Here is a 19,726-nt window from a genome sequence, read left to right on the forward strand (position 1 = left end):
CCATTGGTATCGACGCTTCGCATTTTTTCTACGTCTCCTTTCCTTCTCTCGCCCGTAGAGGAGGTAAAAGGAGACTCTACTCGCAGGGTACATTTTTTCTTATATGCAACCAATTCAATCTATGTTAAGTGTGACACGACTAAATTCATGCTTAAGTTGTTGATGTTACCATCAAAAAACACATACCTTTAGTTTTCTAGTCTTTGTTATTCCCTTCTAGTGTTTGTGTATAAGTACAAACAAGCTTCTCAATCTTCTTTCAGCGTCGCATGTGACTTCTGTTGGCCTAAAGTCCCTAGGGGTATAAACGACAGATGATCAAGAAAAGCTTCCCCGTAGATTACAAATCGCCAGGAAGTCGTTTATATCAAAGATGGGAAGATAGAGTTGAATGAATATTCATATTGCTAAAAGCTTATTATTGTTATTATGGAAGAGGAAAGGGCTGGTCTTGAGGAAGGATGGTCCTAGATAACCAACTGCAGTAAGTGATTTCATAGAAAATTAGATGTAGACAAAAAGGAATAGAAAGAAAAACAGTTGTCTACTTAAAAAATGAAGGATAAATGAATCAAAGGAGGAATGGTAGGATTGGATAACGGATGGATGGATGTATAAATGGAGGGAGGGAGGGAAGGAGGGAGGGAGGGATGAATGGATGGATGAGTGAATGCTTGGATGGATGGATGGATGGATGTATAAGTGGAGGGAGGGAGGGAAGGAGGGAGGGAGGGATGAATGGATGGATGAGTGAATGCTTGGATGGATGGATGGATGCATGTATAAATGGAGGGAGGGAGGGAGGGAGGGAGGGAGGGAGGGATGGATGAATGGATGGATGAGTGAATGCATGGATGGATGGATGGATGAGTGAATGCATGGATGGATGGATGGATGAGTGAATGCATGGATTGGTTGTGATGAGGTGAATGGATGAAATGGTGAAGGGGTCGGGGAATGGATGGATGGATGCCAATGGGTAAAATAAATGTATGGATGAATGAATGAATGGATGAATAAATGAGTAAATGAATATACATCTACTTGCAAGAACGTTGTCATACGATATTAGAACATTTGCAATTTAGTGAGAAAGGAATTCATTAAAAGACAAAAGAAAAAGTTCAGGTTCAGTGATCTCCTTTTGTTTTTTAATATAATTCCTATCCCACTAAATCACTGTTCTATTTTCGTATGACAACGTTCTTGCAAGTAGGCGTATAACTAAAATCTATTAAACCACGAAATGAATAATCTTGTGGCTGTCATATATCTTGAATACAATCATATCATATCCATTTACATAAATGTTTTACAAACTTTAATAATTTTTAATTAAGTTTTTGTGAATATTTACTTGCATGTATGCAGTGTACAATGTAAATAATTCATTTAAGCTTATTTTGGATTCTGTGTTAAAAAAAGGTTTAAAGTTTTATAATCAAGATAACGATCACACACAAAACACTTTCAGTTGTCGCCATAAATTAACACCTTCAAATTTACGAAGAAAAAAAACTATAAAGCGAAATAAAATTTTAAAAATCCCCCCCAGAAAGCTTCTATTTCGAAGTTCAAAATTAGCCAACTTAATAAAAAACGCGTTCTGACTGATAGTGAGAACGAACTTTAATAGCTCTTCAGCCTTAGGGGCTTCTCAAAGTGTATATATTGATGTAGCCAGCGAGTAAGTACTTCCCTTGATAATCAACGATTCTTGGTATCTCAGGATGTGTTTTTGTTCGTACGGCCTATCGATGTGTATGTGGAGTACTAAGCGCTCTTAAAGGCGTCGAAAAAGAGGCTATCATTTTATACTGTTTTTATCAAAGAGGTACGCCTCCTTAGAGAGAACGAATCTTAAAATAATAATAAACAAAACGAACGATGGCAATTAATACGACAACGTTTCGCGATTCCCTAAATAGTTTCTTAAATTTTTAAGACGACAATATTTTGTGCTATTGTCGTTTCAAAATTAAGGTTTCTGATTGGCTAACGCGCGACGAAAAGTAAAGCTTGAGCGCGCGCGCGTCAAATTTTTACGCTTGTTGCTTGCGCCATATTGCGCGCTCGTAAGGAGAATTTCGCTTTTAATCAACGAAAATCGGTCAGTTTTTCCCTTTTTTTGTGTGTGTCAAATTCTTTAGAATCGCGATAAAAAACTAATTACTATTTAAGACGACAATACCATGAAATATTGACGGCTAGTTGGAAGAAAATATATTCCATATTGGGCGGAGTCGCGAACTTTTTTATAATACCTCTGGACCGTAAGGAACTACACGATCCTTTCCTCTGCCCTCTTTCTTAGGTAAACATCGGCTTATCCAGTGGCAGATTCAGGGGTGATTTCCGTGGTTTCCATTGAACCCCCCTTTTGTGAGATCTTGTGAAGCCAATCATGTTCTTTACGCTTAGTAGAATGAAATTGGAACTCTCCTTTTGTGAAGGAGGATCTGCCACTGAAAGCGGATTCTATAACTAACTAAATACTTCGCTAGAGGTATTCGATAGAGGGCAGCCATGTGATATAGGCCGCAAAATAAACAATCAAAAGTTTTAGCTAGTTTTCACCTATATGGGAAGTTAAAAAAGTCTTTTACTATGCATGAACATTGCATTGTTTCTGCCTTTAAACATTCTATAACTTTAATGATAAAAAGATAAATTATACACCGTGAAAAGATGAAAAAACTTACTGACGTTTCGGACGCTAGTCCTCAGTTCGTCTTTTACTCCGACGAAGGACTAGCGTCCGAAACGTCAGTAAGTTTTTTCATCTTTTTAAGGTGTATAATTTACCCTTTTATCATTACTGTTCCATTAGGAACACCGACGCAGGTCACACTAGTTTTTAGCTAGTTATCTCTTCTTATTACTCTATAACTTTGAGATTTTGGATTTCCAATTTCACACTTACATCTACTCCAGTTGTCCACGAACCAAGGAAGACATCATAATAATATGTTGGCAAACTTTTGAGCATTACTAACATCTCCAACGAGCTGACGAATTTATGATCATTTTATAGAAAAAACTCTGATTAACAAATTGGGCTCCCGCTATTTTGGTCGTCTAATTTCACTCCCCTCTGTGTCTGCTAGCTGCACGCTGAAAATTGGTTTTTCGCTGCCAGCAGTCAAAAATATGAAGGTACCGACTGATTAGGTGTACATTAAGGTGCTGAAACACGGTCCAACATTACATGCAACATTGTACGCAATCAGTCAATCAGCTTGCACCAAATTTATAACTGCTGACCAAATATCTTAACATAGCAGGCTGACACAAGCGATGTTGCGTGATTTTGTTGCAATGTGTGTCACTCCGATTCAAATTTGTTGCTTGCAACGTTGCGTGCAATGTTGCACCGTATGTCAGCATGCACCTTTAGTTAATCATTATCCCGTGTAATAAAAATAGATTTAAAGTGAATAATTGTGTAATCCAAACTAGCATATTAGCTATTCTTTAATGAATTTTGAGGGTTGGCTCTGAGTTTTCCAGAATTTATGTCTCCAAATTCTAATGCAATCTAGAGAAACTAGAAAAAGGTTATGTGCGAACAGCTGCAGTTAAACGATTTTTCGTTTTCTTCGAATTCTTAAGTTCCACGAACAGTTAATAACCTCTTTACCTTGGGCGTAATGTTTTCCCATTTCAGACCACGTGTCAATCCCTAGAGTATCATTTCTTTGTTTAACGGTTGCACATGAGAAGACACATGAATATGGATGCAACTCAAACGAATAATCTTATTCTCAGGGTAAATTGGGGTCTATTCGTTGTTCATATTTTAAAGCAAAATATGCGCGGTCAAAAGTCACGTGTTTTATGCTCGCGCGCAACTTAAAATTGAATATATATTTTTGCGGAGCCAGAGTCAGAGGTTTTGGCTAATAATTATACTGTCTTCAGTAAAGCCACTGAAAATGCCCGATATCTTTTGGTTCGCTTCAAGCTGATTTGAGAAAAAGTGTTAGCCAATCGGAATCAAGTAAATTTGATAATTTTGCGTTTCCAGGTCACAGAATGAAAAATAAAGAAAGAAAGAAAGAAAAAAGAAAAAATAAATAAAAAAAAAAAAAAAGAAAAAAGAAATATAACGTTGCTAAAAAGCGAAATAATAATTAATTTATGTATTTTTAAGGTGGCAATGTTTCTATTTTTCGCTGGTCAATTTTCGCAGGCTTCTTGACATCTCAGTGACGTCATTTCTACGTCACTATTTTCAGATCACTGCTGGCTGCTCTAACGTCAACCTCAGGCCCCGTCCACACTATGCCGGAAAATTTGAATCCGCAGCTTTCACACCGAACCCTAAAAAAAGTTTTTCGTCCACATATAAAAACGGATAGAATGTTTCGCGTCCACACTAGTCCGATCAGAGGCGGCAAAAACGCTTCATTGCACATCTGGGCATGTGCATCGAGGCTGGCATTGAGCCCGCGCTGAATTTTTAGCCTTCCCGCCATGTTCCCATGACAAACATGACGTCATCGTATTCGAAAAATTTCGGATACGAAATGTTCTCCGTCCACACTAATACAGCTAGCCAGCGTTTTCAAATTGTTCCACTCTGGAGACCGTATTCAAAAAAATTCGTTTTCGGTGAAGAATTGTTCCGGATTCGCCCGGACTAGTGTGGACGGTAGGCCTATTTAAGCCTTATAAATAAAAATTCGGATTCAAATTTATCCGTCATAGTGTGGACGGGGCCTGAGCCTGCAACTTACATTCTCCTTTAAATTCTCGCTGTTATAAACCAAAATAAAACAACATTCAATTCCGATATCGATTGCGGTTTAGAAGTCGAGTGGCTTCTCGAGGACCGGAATAGAAAAACATAAACTACGCCCAGTGCTCAGAGGAGAATCAAATAGTATCCCAGAATGCATTGAGAGTGAGATATAATATTTTTTTCCATTTAAACAGCTTAAATTCATATTTTCAAAATTGAAAAAAATCAATTGTAATTAAGTAGAGTGTATTACATACCTTTTAGCGATATCAATTTCTAAATTTTCGAGAGATTTTGAGATACTAATTAAAAATACTGGAATACTTTTTGAGTAATTTCAGGTTCAGTACATCTACAGTACATTGTGTACTTTTATTCGCCAAATTAGCCGAACATGTTTTTCATCAAATGCTAAAGCAATACCTTAGTATTACTAATATTAGTGGTAGAAGTATCGTTACAAAAATACCCACATAAACCGGTGAAAGACAAAGAAAACAATATTATAAAATAACTATTCCAAAATATTCACAAATACCAAGGGTAAAGTAAAGAATGCACAACTTCAAACAGTTCAAACACTTTGAAATTTCACGGACCTTCACTGGAACACATGAATATTCTGCATAAAATCGAGGCTAACCCTGAGCTACAGAGAACTCAAAACTTGAGTATTGAGTTCTTCTTGAATGATGCACTACACATCAGGGTATGTCACAACACAGCTTATGATTATAGTTATGATATTCTTGATAAGTTTGTTTGAATTTTGCTACATTAAATGTGATAGAAAGACAAGGAAAAAGGAACTAGAAAGAGAGAAAGAAAACGTGACAAAATACTTAATATCTTTTCAGACAAAAAAGCCTTTTAAATAAAGGGAAGCAATATAACAGAAACTCAATATTTTTAACTGGAAAACAAATAAAGACTAAAAAATATCCGACTGATTTTAAGCCGCATTTTCTTCACAAAAGCACTTGATTAAGGAAGTTCTTAATATTATGTTGGGATATTTGTAGCTTAAGTGGACGAAAACTCAGTCATTCGAAGATAGAAATGGCAACAAAAGTTTGCTTAGGGATTACGTGTTTTTACGTTTCTAGGCAACCTGGAAATCACGTGTCTCGTGTTCCAGTTGTCTCTAGGCAACCTAAACATGACACGTGATTTAAGCGTTACTAGGTAACGTGTAAAGTCATATCCTGTTTATCTCCTGGCCAACTTATTGAAATTGTTGGTTTCGATAGAAATAGGAGGAATAAAATCCGGCCAAGTGCACGGAACTGTTTTACACTGAGAGTTTGAAAGATTATATAATTTTTTTTAGAGAAAATAATATTGGACGTTTCGACGACCTCATTTTGTCATTCTCAGCAAAGTTCTGGTTTTCTGGTTTTTGTCGAAATTTGAAACAAAAACTTAATTATTATTTTTTGTTAGATTTTTTTTCTCAGTGAGTTTAGCAATTTCAATTTTTAAACCAGAAAAATTTCCTTAAATAATAGCACAAATTATGAATAAGAAGCATTCTTCAAAACAATCCAATTTGTTCATCTCTTAGCTATTTTTCTAATTGTTACCTTTTTGCTTTTATGTTTTGATTAATTTAGCCGCCGTTGAAGCGTAATTTACGCACTTCACACGTCTATAAATACCGAGAAACTAAATGGTTTTCTACCTTAATTAGTAAGCACACAAAAATTAATGGATAAGTTGAACAATTTATGTTTTGACCCAAAACAAAAACAAATAAATTTTTCGAGTTTTGGAAACTAAATATTTCCTAAGCCAAAATAACTTAAGTGATTTTGGGTATGGTTTTTAGATAAATAAATAATAAAGAGATCGCAAAAAATGTTTTTGATTTTTCCTGTTTGTTTTTTTAAATTAATGAGTGATTTCCCGAAGTTTTTATAATGAATGTTCTCGAATAAGGAAGTTATAGTGAAGACTTATGTTTTGAATCCAAGTCGTTCAGATAAAAATTGATACTGATGGGGATATTTCTCTGTCTCAGTGTTCAGCTAAATGACTCGTAAGCTGGATTTCATATATTTTCAGATGATAAAAATGTAATGAAGATCTTGGACTAGTAATATTTCATTCCAAGTTTATGACATTTGTTATATTGACATAGAGTGGTTTGTCTTTTCGAAGTCAATTTTTTTCTTTTTTTTGGTTAAGAGTTTTGAGAAATAGGAAGGAAGTACTAGCTTAAAACGGTAATAAAGATGACAAAATGAGTAAATAAGGAAGAGTGAATTAATGAATGAACGAACAAACGAACGCATGAAATATGAATGTTAAGGAATAAAGAAAGAAGGGAAATGAAGAATAAGAAAGAAAGAAAGAAAGAAAGAAACGGAAAAACAAAGAAAGAAAGAGAGAAAAAGAGAGAGAGAGAAAGAAAGAAAAAGAAAGAACGAAAATGAAAGGAAGGAAGAAAGGAAGGAAGAGGACGGAAGGAAGAAAGAAAGGAAGAAAGAAAGAAAGGAAAAAAGAGAAAGCAAGCATCCCGCACTACCTCAGTCCCACCCTCCTTCAGCTCCCTACACCCCTACTCCCGACCCCTTACGCTAATAGAAAGAGAGAAAGAACGAAAGAAAGAAAAAAAAAAAAAAAAAAAAAAAAAAAAAAAAGGGACCATCTAGCGAGAAGTGGACAAAAAGAACAAATGAATAAACTTCGAAAGAGAAATCCGTACCTGGAATTCTACCTGAAATCAAAACACTAAACCACATCTCTGATACGCGCGCGCTCTTATCTTTTCCCGCCAAACTGGCAACACCCAAATCCTGGCACAAAGATGGTGTCAAGTACCAGGAAAAAATAGATCATAGATATGTCACTGGAAAAGATTATCCTTTAACTAACTTTGTAGTATCAGAAGTCTTTGGCCTGTCATATTCAGTTTTACCATTTTAATCGTTAGGAATCCTTATCTGATTTATTTTGTAGAATCTTGAAAACATACACATACTAATTGCCTCAGAATGATTTGAAAAACAAATTTTTTAGTTGAAGAAATAATAAGAAAAAAAGGGAACAATGATTTTTTAAAAAATATATTCAGATGTGTAAAATGGGGGAGAATTTTGCTATTCCCCACTTTTTAAAAAAAGAAAAAGAAAAAAACGGTGTTTTTGAAATATTATTTTTTTCAGCAATATGACGCCCAATGTGTGAAATAAACATACATTGAAAAAAAAAAAAAAAAAAAAAAAAAAAAAAAGATTCCCGCTTCTCCTTTCCGCAAATGGCAAACATGAACCATTTTCATCGTTTTCCCGAGTATTTCACTTTACCGTTTGTAAACCTTCTCACCCTAAAGACAAATTTTCCTTTGTTTATCATCTACTTAGATATTTTTTTCGATTACTTTTCACTAATTTTAAAGAATTTTTCAATGATGGTCAACTGACGTTTCACGTTTGTCGTAAACATGAATCTTTTAAAAACTCTCTAGAGACGTTATATTCCAGAAAACGTTTGAGCCTCGGAAAAAAAAAAAAAAAAAAAAAAAAAAAAAAAAAAAAAGTTGACCTCTGCTTCAATTTTCTTCAATAAATAAGCCTGTAGCTCTTACAGTGGTTTATATAAATCTTCGAAACGTTGTACACTGCTTGTAATGTGTTTAAGACACGTAAGTAGCTTAGGTGAATTAAACGTCAAATTTTATCGTGTTTCCGAAAGATTAATGCAAATTTCTAAGCTCGTATCATACCGGGGAAAAGTGAAGAGCCCTTTTTTGATATCGTAGAGGTTTTTGTGGTGGTCTTGATATCAAATGTGGCCAAAGCAACAATGTGGTTTAGTGCGTGCGTTAGGAGTTATTCGATATTTCCAACGCCTGTTTCAACGCCAATATCAGGCTGATCCAAACTGACAGAAAAAAATGATGGTTTAAATTGAAGAATAATAACTAGGAAACAAAAAAATCATTAAATCTGAATGGATTTTTTGTTAGGATAATATAATTAAGCAAGTATTTTGGCGTTTTAATTCGTACTTAAAACATCAGCCTAAAAAACAATTCTGACAAAAATTCCGTTTTTTGTTTTATTTTTCACTAACAAACTATCCAAATTTTGAGGGAAATGATATCAAAACGAGGGAAAAAAAACTGTTCAAAAATTTGGCTTAATTTGGATCATAAAATTTGGCGTTTAAAAAAAAAATTATTCCTCGCGACTACCATTTTCCTAGCTACATTTTTGTCAGCGCGCGCGAGCGAATTTTGTTCAAAATATTTGAGGCTAAATATTCTTGCTTTAAGAATCCAACTTTAGTTGAAAAACTAGCTTTTTTCTACTGTATTTTAGTCCAAAGTAAATGAAAGTAAAACTAAAGGAAAATGCATACGTACCGTGATTTTTATGCTGTGAACAATTCTGATGGGCGGTAATTCCCAAAAGTGCGCACTACGATTCTAGATATCATTACTTTGAGATATAGTTTTCCTTGCCAAAGCTAAATAATATAGTGAGAATCGGAGCTTGAGGAAACCTCTTTATGTAATGTATTTGAATAACACGTGAATCTATTAGGGTTGGACCAATCAGACACGAGATCCATGCTGAGAAATTTCCTGCTTGTAATAGGAGAGATGTTTGTGTCACAGATATGTTTGCCTGTTTGTAGTGACACACGGAACGATTCACCACTGCACAACACCCTTATACAACCTTAAATTCAAGTTATTCCACCTTGGGCTGGTCTATTTATATCATATTTGTGTGAAAAAAGCTAGAATATAAGGTCAAACGCTTTGTGTGTGTGTGTGTGTGTGTGTGTGTGGTTGAAGATAGTCAATGTTGTTGCCAGGTTATAATAGATTGATATTTCCTCACTTCCTGGACTGCTTTAAGAAATCAATCCTGATTGAAAATATAAGGAATAACAATAATAAAGAAATAAAATTGTTCTTAAATTTCTATTTAAAAAATTATACAGGATAGGATATATAAAAGAAAAATTATTGGAGTCCGTTGGCCTGAAGTACTATGCTGCTGACACACTGCCTATTGTATACGATGTTAGGTGTCATTATTTAGATTTTTGTAGTTTTAGTGTTGCTGTATACGTATAAACATAGATGTGGGGAATTTATAAAATTAGAATTAATTCGAAGAAAAATTGAAGAAAGAAAGAGGAAGAAAGGAAGAAAGAAAGGAAGGAAGGAAGGAAGGAAGGAAGAAAGAAAGAAAAAAGAAAATAAAGAAAGAACGAAAGAAAAAGAGAGAGAGAGAGAGAGAGAGAAAAAGAAAGAACGAATGAATGAACAAATAAATAGGAGGAAGAAAGAAAGAAAGAAAGAAAGAAAGAAAGAAATCCCTCAAAGATAAGAAAGAAAGAAGAAAAAAAAAGACAAGAAAGAAAGAAAGAAGAGAGAGAAGCTTAACGCTATATTTATACAATGATAGCAAAATCTAACAGAACCCTTTCAAATTTCATTCATCTCCACTTTCACTTCCTCGAGAAGTTATTTTCCCCCATCTTTATCAACGAATTTGTTAAAGAAACTATGATTCTTGTTAACTCTTGCAAAACACTGATAAGTAGTGAACTAACATTATCTAATTTATACATCTTCTTTCCTGGTCTATCTTTTACTCTATTATTACAACGCCAATATCACTGACAATAATCTGGGTATAGAGTTTAAAAGATGAGAAAAAAAGGATAGAATGCTAATGTATTTAAGAGGTAAAGAATATACTTCGTTCATAAGATTGAATCCTGGAACTTGTCGTTGTGTGTGAGAAGAGTTTTTTGTTGATTCTCTCCTGTGCTTCGAGTGTTTCTATCCGAATTCTCTGGTTTTTCCTCCCTCCTCAAAAATCAACTTCTAGATTCTAATTCGATCTTCCGGGCACTATCAAATGTCGATCGGTTTTTAAAACTTGTTAGGAGTTCAGTCCATCCTCAGGCGGTTAAAATCTAAATTCAAAATCAAATTTTTAATTGAAATTTTACAATTCCTTACCTATTTCCTAAAACGAACAGACCAATGTTGCTCAATTCCGCAATGTGATTTCGAAGTCAAAAAGAACGTTGATTGTTTCGTGATGTTGCCTTGAAAATTCTTTCAACCAGATGAGACCAATTAGCTTCATCTCTATAACCCTTTAATTCAATCTGACTTTGTGGGCTTCTTAAAGGGCCTTTCCGAAGTGATCTCATTTATATAGCATAGCGAAATCATTTAACCTTGCCTAGATATAAACCTAGATATTCAAAGGAATATATTCGTAAGAGGACAAATCGTTTAGCACATCCATGAAGTTTTTTTCTCTCCGTGCGGTGCGGGAGGTATAGATCGTTAGGCAAACTCACATATCGACGTTCTCAACACATCAAACAAAATACCACTTAAAGTCAAAGCAGACTCTCCTGAATACAGTCGTATATTAGATCTAAGGATCAATATTATCTTTTGGTTTAAATAAAAAGAGGTATTTCTAAGTATGTGGCCACAAACTCTCAAGCGGATCAAAGGATAATTGGCTATCATAAAGTAAAAAAAAAAAAGATTAGGAAATAGAGGTACGATAAATGGGTTTTTATGGGATAGTCTATAAAGCCTTACTTTCCTGTCTTTGGGCGGTTGATCTGTGCATCAGAAAAACGTGCAGTAGTCTACGACTTGGATCTCTGAAACAGAGGAGGATTCCAATGGGGGTACCCACCCAATTGTCAACTAACTTCTAATGTTTTGGCCAAATGTCAGTTAACTGTAATACTTTTGCGAGCGCTGGTCATAATATGAACCAAAATAATGAAAGATCAGTTAACTGTGAACTACTTATTTCAGGTTATTTGTCAGTGAACTACCAATTTTTTTTGGCCAATTGTCAGTAAACTACTAACCCCATTGGCAACCTCATAAAGCGGAGACGAGCGCCTTAAATATTTCTATATAAGGTGGCTAAAAAAACAAGAATCAAATAGAGCATTGAGGTTTTAGTAAGTAGTGCACTTATCTTTCCAGTCCAATTCACATTATTGATGGAGCATTCATTTTTGGGGGGGGGGGGGGGGGGGGGGGGGGGGGGGGAGGGGTGGGGCAGAGGAATACCTAATTACTCCGACGAAGGAATAGCGTCCGAAACGTCAGTAAGTTTTTTTATCTTTTCACGGTGTATAATCTATCTTTTTATCATTACTATAAACACCCCTTTTCTTCTGTTTGCATTAAAGAGTGTCCCTCCCCTTGAAATGTGTTGAATTCTTGTCCCATGAAAAATTGAATGCTTCCTAAGTTGATTTTTGCGGAGGAAGGAAAAACAGAAAACCGACAAACAACTCATGGAACTAATAGCTATTTCAGTGGTCACCATGACAACAATTGCTGTTGCTATAGCAATGTCACTTGTAGCCATGGCAACATCAATGATGATCAAAAGTATGTTATGTTTTTACTTTACATAATACAAAACTAAAAAAATATTCCACGAATGCAAAAAAAAAAAAAAAAAAAAAAAATTAAAATTAAAATATAAGCTTGTATTAGTAAATATCTTAATTACATATCATTTAGCGTTTTTAAATTTTTCTAAAGGCACCAAAAACCTTCTAATGCTTAGATTTTGATTTAGTTGGTGCTCTTATTCAAGTGATCTTCGTTTTATTTCATCCAATCCTATTAAATTAATTCCCGCCCTTGCGTCCGCTTACGAGTGACGTCACTATCGAATTTTCCAATCAGAACCGTCCATTTTTACGAGAAGCAGATTTTCCTAAAAAAGCCTCTTTTTGCTCTTAAATCTGCGGTTTTTTTCACAAAAAAGAATCATAAATATGGTAAAAGCCATGAGGTAAATTATGCTTTAAACTATTTGAATGACGCAGTCTCACACAAGTTGTGTGCAATCAGCAAAATGCTTTTAAGTCAAATAAATAGAAAGATGGACACACTTGTTTTCTATTAGCAGCGCTACAGGGAGGCTTCGGTACTCCTGGCCTTCGTTTGTCGTACTTAAGATAGCAAAGTATAGGTAAAAAAAATAGTTTTTTCGTTTACAGCTCGCAGCGTGAATCTCCGCTCTTGTTCCGCCCAAATGCGATGGCACTGTTCAAACGGATGTTACTAATGGGAGCTAATGGCACATCTTTAGTATCTTTTGTGATACCAGGGGAAAACGTTTGCGCATGCGTGCACTTCAGCACGTTTTCTAAGAATTTTGAAGAGTTTGAGTGAGAAAATAAATGTTGGTTTTCTCCAAGTATACAAAAAAGTTCGAGAGTATACTTTTGTCAGACCAAGATACTGTATTAACAAACACAATATGAAAGAATTAGCCTTAAGTTTCAAGTATGGACACTAAGTTTTGGCATTTTGTGAAATCCAATTTATCATGCATGTTTGAAAGTCAAATTTACTTGCGTTTTGACTAATTTGCACACGGATTCAGAGCATGCGCAGACGTTTTTCACTCATCCATCTTTTGTATGTTCTCTTCCGCCCTACGCGATCAGGTTTGTAGGACTGACGCAGAGAACTAGGTGAACAGCGTAGTAGGTTTTATAGCTAAAATCAAGGTTCTAAATTCAAATCAGGTTCAGAAACAGGTCAAATCGGGTTTAGAAATACAAAATACAGCGAAATCTAATGCAAGTCATTATATAATGTCTAAATTACTATTAAAAGGAAAATTATGATAACAATTGCCCTATAACACTATGACGTCACATCAAAACAATCTATTTTTTTAGCGCTAAGGATCATGGTCGCCAGGGGGGACAAAATAGCAGCAAAACGAATTAAATAACAATAAAAAATGGTTAACGTACGATTATATATGCTTATTGATTATTAAACTAGCCACTAGCGTAGCCAAAATTAGCCCAAAACCAACGTCTCCTATATTCCCTTTAGCAAACTAGTTACTAGACTTTTTCGAGTTCCAAATTACCGCTGTGTTCCTTGATCACGGACTTATTTACTCAGGCTTTGTGTTTCCATATGTACACGAGTCACGAACACCAGCTATTCAAATTGGTCACAATATTTCGATTAATTATACAGCTTCTCATTAATCCCATATAGGTAACTGTCCAATTATTTTCTTAATCATATCCTTTTTGTAATCACTACCAAATACTGCAATCTGATTGGTTCAAAGGAGTGCGATTAATTCCCAAATCGCATCCTTAGGAGATCTTAATCGCACCCTCAAAAAATAAAATAAATCAAATCAAAAAAATTTAAAAAAAAAGTTTTTTTAGATATTTTTTCGTTCGCATTTAGTTCTTCTACTACATTAAATTGATTATTCTGTACTCTTTATTGTGTCTTTTTCTTGTGTATGATTACAAAAACTCCCGCTACGCGGTCATGCCATTTTGTAATCGTGCGTTTGATTTCAGACCAAATTGCACTCCACTCAGTTCAATTACCATCATTAATTGGACAGGTCTCGTTGATATGGGATTAATTAGGCAGCTATATAATTAATAGGTAATGGGATTTCATGCTACCCAATCAAGAAATAATTAGACTCGAAAAATTCCTCTGAAAGTCAAATTGGGCTCGGGCTACAGCCTCATCCAATTTTGTACCCTGCGAGCAGAGGATTTTTTTGAAACCCTCTCCGACCGTTGGGAGATGGGAGAGGGTTTGTTGGGAGATGGGAGAGGGTTTGTTGGGAGATGGGAGAGGGTTTGTTGGGAGATGGGAGAGGGTTTGTTGGGAGATGGGAGAGGGTTTGTTGGGAGATGGGAGAGGGTTTGTTGGGAGATGGGAGAGGGTTTCAAAGAAATCCTCTGCTCGCAGGGTACCAGATTTCAGTGTCAGTCCTCGGAATTTTCCTCGTCCAATTATTTCTTAATTGGACAGCATGGAGTCCTATTACATATACTAATGCTCCCAACCCATTAGAGTAATAACAACTACAAGAACAATATACATTAATTAATAATTAATTCAATGAATTATTAATAATTATTAATAATAATTATTATTACTATTATTAATTAATGATTGATAATAATTAAATTTTATTAGTAATAACAATAATTATTACTATTATTAATCAATGATTAATACTAATTAAATTTTATTAATAATTATTATTATTACTATTATTAATTAATGATTAATAATAATTAAATTTTATTAATAATAATAATTATTATTACTATTATTAATCAATGATTAATACTAATTAAATTTTATTAATAATAATAATAATTATTACTATTATTAATTAATGATTAATAATTAAATTTTATTAATAATATTATTTAATGATAATCAATCATCAATTATTAATAATTAAATGTATTAAAGATACATTTGAATGTATAGGCTGACATTTTTGATATTACCTTGCTGATATACACTTATTTCAATACAGTTAGTCACCAAAAACCTAGAAAGCTTAGATCACTGAGCATCATGGGAAACTTTTAATATCAAACAAGTAAAGCTTTTGATACAATTTTCAGCTTGAGGATGCTCAGAAGAGGTGAGACTGTAACTGGTAAAAGAACTAAAATCCATCAATAGTTATTAAAGCGGTTGAAACATGTAAAATGTAACTACCCATAATCCTTGTTGGTCTCTGCTTTGTAGCTTTTCAGACGACTAACGTTTTTGAAATAAGTGTATGATAAAGCAGTTATTTCTAATAATCTAGTTGGGGGTTTTAGAATAAAAATTTAAAAAATATTTCTAGCCAATTTTTAATAAAGAGATTTTGGTTGGTATGATATTTTCACGTAAAACTAAGTAAAAAAATCAATTAAAGGTCCGCTTTTTAAGCAAGTGAGATTTTAGCTGGTATGATATTTTCACGTAAAACTAAGTAAAAAAAATCAATTTTACTTTAATAATTTATCTATACCTATGCGTCCTATGGGACTTTAAAAAAATAAAATATATAGCAAGGTTGAGTACGTATCCTATATCAGTAATCAAGCGCATTTATCTACCTATATCACATAAGTGCAGTTTTCGTATGACTGTGAAAAGCTCAGTGCCGTAAGCGTGACGTGCCGTGACCGTGATATGTTCTAGAATTTTAATTGGCTGATTTTTTTCACGCGCAATATGATTGGTCTAAAAGTGCCGTGGTCTTGGCGTGACCGTGTCCGCGCCGTATTTATGTCGTGTTTAGGGCATTTGATTGGATGGAGAGTAAATTCTCGTGCAATGTGATTGGTCTGGCGTATCCCTTGCCGTGTCACGACCGTGTTCGTGCCGTGATCTTTTCACAGTCATACGAAAACTGCACTACCATATACTCCGCAAAAAAAAAATTTGCGGATACAAAAATTTCCGGATACGTGTGGACGGAGCCTTAAAGTTGCTTAGATGATAAGGTTTTGTGTGGGAAGCATTCTAGTAGTATTTATGGGGGAGGGGGAGGGAGGGGGAGGTGGTGGAGCTTGTTGTTCCTACCTTCCCCTGCATTTTCTATTTCGAAATTTATAATACACTCAACAAAATTACTTGATTCTGATTGGACAAGAGGAGTACAATTAAATCCCAAATTGTACTCTGTAGAGTCCCAATTGAGTTGCTCAATTTTGTTGAGCGTATTATGAACAAAAAATCGCACGATCTTCTCGTACAATTCGGAATTTATAGATACTCGTGATGTTTTGAAAGTTCTCAAATTGGACTCGACTAAAGGCTCGTCCAATTTTGAACTTTCAAAACATCATTCGTACCTATAAATTCCGAATTGTACTCGAGATCGTGCGGTTTCCTATACGAATACAATACAATAACCTTTATATCTATCGTGGTCAATGTACTTAGCTTAAAGGTACTTTACAGACATGCCACAGAATAATAGACATTAAAGATTTAAAGACTTATATATAAGGAAAGACTTTAAAAATATGAATATGTAATATGATAAGATAACTCTACGAAAACAATATGTATGTAATATATTAGTTAGGATGTATAGAGAGATTTGAATAATCAAGAAAAAAATGCTAATATCTTTTTGAAGAGAGTAAAGACATATTAACCACAAAAGTTATCGAACATACGGCTCTATGATTCGGAGATCGAATTAGAATTTAAAATTTTTGATTTTTACGGAGGGAGGAAAATCGGAGGACCCAGCAAAACACTCTCGGTGCGAGGGAGAGAATAACACATAGAATAAACTTAATTTACATACTAGGCTCCGCACTTTAACCAATTTTCATGTTTTTAGGTGTTTTTGTAATGGTTTTCCTTTAGACCACGTGTCATTCCCTAGAGTGTAATTTCTTTGTTTAACAGCTGCACATGTAAAGACACATGAATACTAATTTAAAAAAAAGAATCTTATTATCGAAACATTGCGGACATTCTATCAACCTTTTTACCTTGGGCGTAATGTTTTCTTATTTCAGACCACGTGTCATTCCCTTGAGTATCATTTCTTTGTTTAGCTTGGGCCTAATGTTTTCCTATTTCAGACCACGTGTTATTCCCTAGAGTATCATTTCTTTGTTTAGCTTGGGTGTAATGTTTTATTATTTCAGACCACGTGTCATTCCCTTGAGTATCATTTCTTTGTTTAGCTTGGGCCTAATGTTTTCCTATTTCAGACCACGTGTTATTCCCTAGAGTATCATTTCTTTGTTTAACTGTTGCACATATAAAGACACATGAATACAAATTCAAAAAAAGAATCTTATTATCGAGAGATTTACACGTGTTTATAAAGGGAAATTACACCCCATGCAAAGAGTTCTATTTTAAGAAAGGGTGGCGAAGGTTTAGTCGTATGTCGTTTACCAAGTTTGAAATGTATTGCTGATTCATATGTAAATAATCTTAGCACAGAACTGAAAAAGCCGGGAAAACGTGCAGACAGAGTTTAGGACAATTTCATATCGTTGAGATCTTTCGCTGATTGCTTTTACATCGTCCATAGTGCATTGCGGGCTTTGCAGGCGAGATGCAACCAAAAAAATTCAACAACCCGTTTTGAAACAGCTGTATACACATATTTCAAAAAACGTTTGTTGGTGGAAGACCTGAAATTTGTAGCATGCTGCAAATTGCAATACATTCACAGCCAAACAACGTAGTTTGCTTTAGATTGTATACACCTATTTCGAAGATCGTTGTCGCACCAAGAGCCTCAAGTAACAAGCCAAGGCTCCAGAGAACGTCGGTACTTTTAATTATAATTGATTTATTCGTGGTTCATGCAAGTGGCTATAGCTCTACACTAATTATCATCTCAAGCAGCCTTGCTTGGAGCAATTTGTGAAGTCAATAAATGAAAATGCACCATGAATAAACTAATTACAGCTAAAAGTACAATCGTTCTCTGCAGTCTTGGTTTGTTGCTTGAGACTTTTGGTGCGACAACGATTTCTGAAATAGGTGTATTAAGCAAGAACTAAATGTGATTTTACTTTATCTTAGTATTCTGCGTATTCTCAGATCACCCCGCCATGATTTCAGGGCTCCAACAGGACCCGACAATGCTTTTTGAAATAACTTTTATTTCATGACTTTTTTTTACTCCTCGATAAGTAAGTAATAAGTAATTTATTCATTCACGTAGACACACAGGAGCTTAGATTAAGTCTTGTTAGAACGTGCACGTGCTAAACTAGAATCTAAATGATACAATACAGATAACATTCTAGATCTAAAAATATTATGTAAGTGTAGAAATCTATGTAAGAATATACTGAACCACCCCACCCAACCCCACCCAAACCAACCCCACACCTACTCATAATCTATAATTTAAATTCCCCTGAATATACAAAAAATACATTATAGAAATCCATGTTAAATAGCGCAGCGCACTGATTCTAAAAATAGCTTAAAGATTCGCGGACAAACATTGCATTCTGTTTAACCGCTACGAGGATTATACGAACCGATTTTATTATTTTTACTTAAAGTTACAATAATAACCCATGTTAACTAAGATCAACTGCGATCGGCTGTGAAAATTATTTGCTGAAAGTAAACTTGTAAGTTTGTTTGTCCGAATTTCGCCTTTGTCTTCGTTTTTATGACGTCACGGTTAAAAACCACCCCACCCTACACCTATTGATTCGTGTGGAAAAACCTTAGATTAATTATTGTTAAGCCACAGACTCTAGTTGTATGTCAAAAGACACGATAAATAAACAGAGTAGTGAAGTGGAAAGCGTCGCTTGAAAAATGAGCGCTATTAATACGACGGACGGAAATATGATGCTAATCTAATAGAGTGAGGAAATGTTTGTTGTGCATTAGATCCGTTGTACGTGCGTGAGAAATGAGAGATATTCGTGAATATGTGTGATTCTGAGGGACTTTCATGGAGATCTGCTTTGATTGTCGTTCTAATTGTTAGATGAAGAAATGATTGGAACTCGTGTGGGAGGAAATGAAGAGGTGAGAATAACAGATAGCGGAAGAAAGAGAGGAAGAAAGAGAGAAAGGAAGGAAGGAAGAAAGAAAGAACAAAAGGAAAGAAGGAAGGAAGAAAGAAAGAAAGAGAGAAAGGAAGGAAGAAAACAAGAAAGAGAGAGAAGAAAGAAGAACAGACCCTCCTGCAAGAAACCACCCTCCCAATAGCTAAAGGCAAGGCAGACGCCCCAGACACCCCCCCCTGAAAGAGGCCTACTCCACCCCAACCCCCACTCCCGCCTCACTCCCTCCTCGCACGCCTCCTTCCGCTCCTCACCCCCCACCTCCCTCACCTCCATCCCTCCCTCCACCACCCCTACTCCCCCTCCCACCCCCGCCCTCCTTCCCGGCCGTCCTCACCCCATCAAGACCGCGCCTGAAATGCATGAACGAACTAATAGGAGGAAAGAAGGAAAAATAATTTAAAAAAAAAAAACACACACACACACACACAACGAAGAAATGAAGAAACAAAGAAACGAAACAGCAAATAGAAAGATACAAAAAGAAAGATAGAAAAATTACACCCAACAATTCATTATTTATAAAAATTGTGAATTCGATATTAAAGAAACCGAGGAGATATAGTATTGAAGAACTTAGGAAAA

At 35.0% G+C, this 19,726-nt stretch overlaps 1 protein-coding gene and 1 long non-coding RNA gene across 12 annotated transcripts in view; one reads left to right on the top strand and one right to left on the bottom strand.

Annotated features, from left to right (window-relative positions):
* Positions 1-19,726, bottom strand: part of LOC116303978 (putative G protein-coupled receptor No18) — a 54,338-nt gene that overhangs the window by 13,842 nt on the left and 20,770 nt on the right. For 8 of the 11 annotated variants that reach the window (XR_016120536.1, XM_031713618.2, XM_031713619.2 and 5 more), the window contains one exon: positions 187-295. The gene's annotated coding sequence lies outside the window, so the exon portion shown is untranslated. Of the gene's footprint in view, positions 1-186; positions 296-9,113; positions 9,211-10,733; positions 10,857-19,726 lie in introns of those variants that run through there. The other 3 variants (XM_031713624.2, XM_031713625.2, XM_089034471.1) reach the window with 2 other exon arrangements.
* Positions 11,776-19,726, top strand: part of LOC148908940 (uncharacterized) — a 117,511-nt gene continuing 109,560 nt past the window's right edge. Inside the window, exon 1 of the long non-coding RNA XR_016120537.1 lies at positions 11,776-11,808. This is a non-coding gene — a long non-coding RNA (uncharacterized LOC148908940). The remainder of the gene's footprint in view (positions 11,809-19,726) is intronic.

This window comes from Actinia tenebrosa, unplaced genomic scaffold (assembly GCF_029948245.1).
Source record: "Actinia tenebrosa isolate PJP-AT-01 unplaced genomic scaffold, QUT_ActTen_1.0 PGA_scaffold2__45_contigs__length_23673736, whole genome shotgun sequence".
NCBI lineage: Eukaryota > Metazoa > Cnidaria > Anthozoa > Actiniaria > Actiniidae > Actinia > Actinia tenebrosa.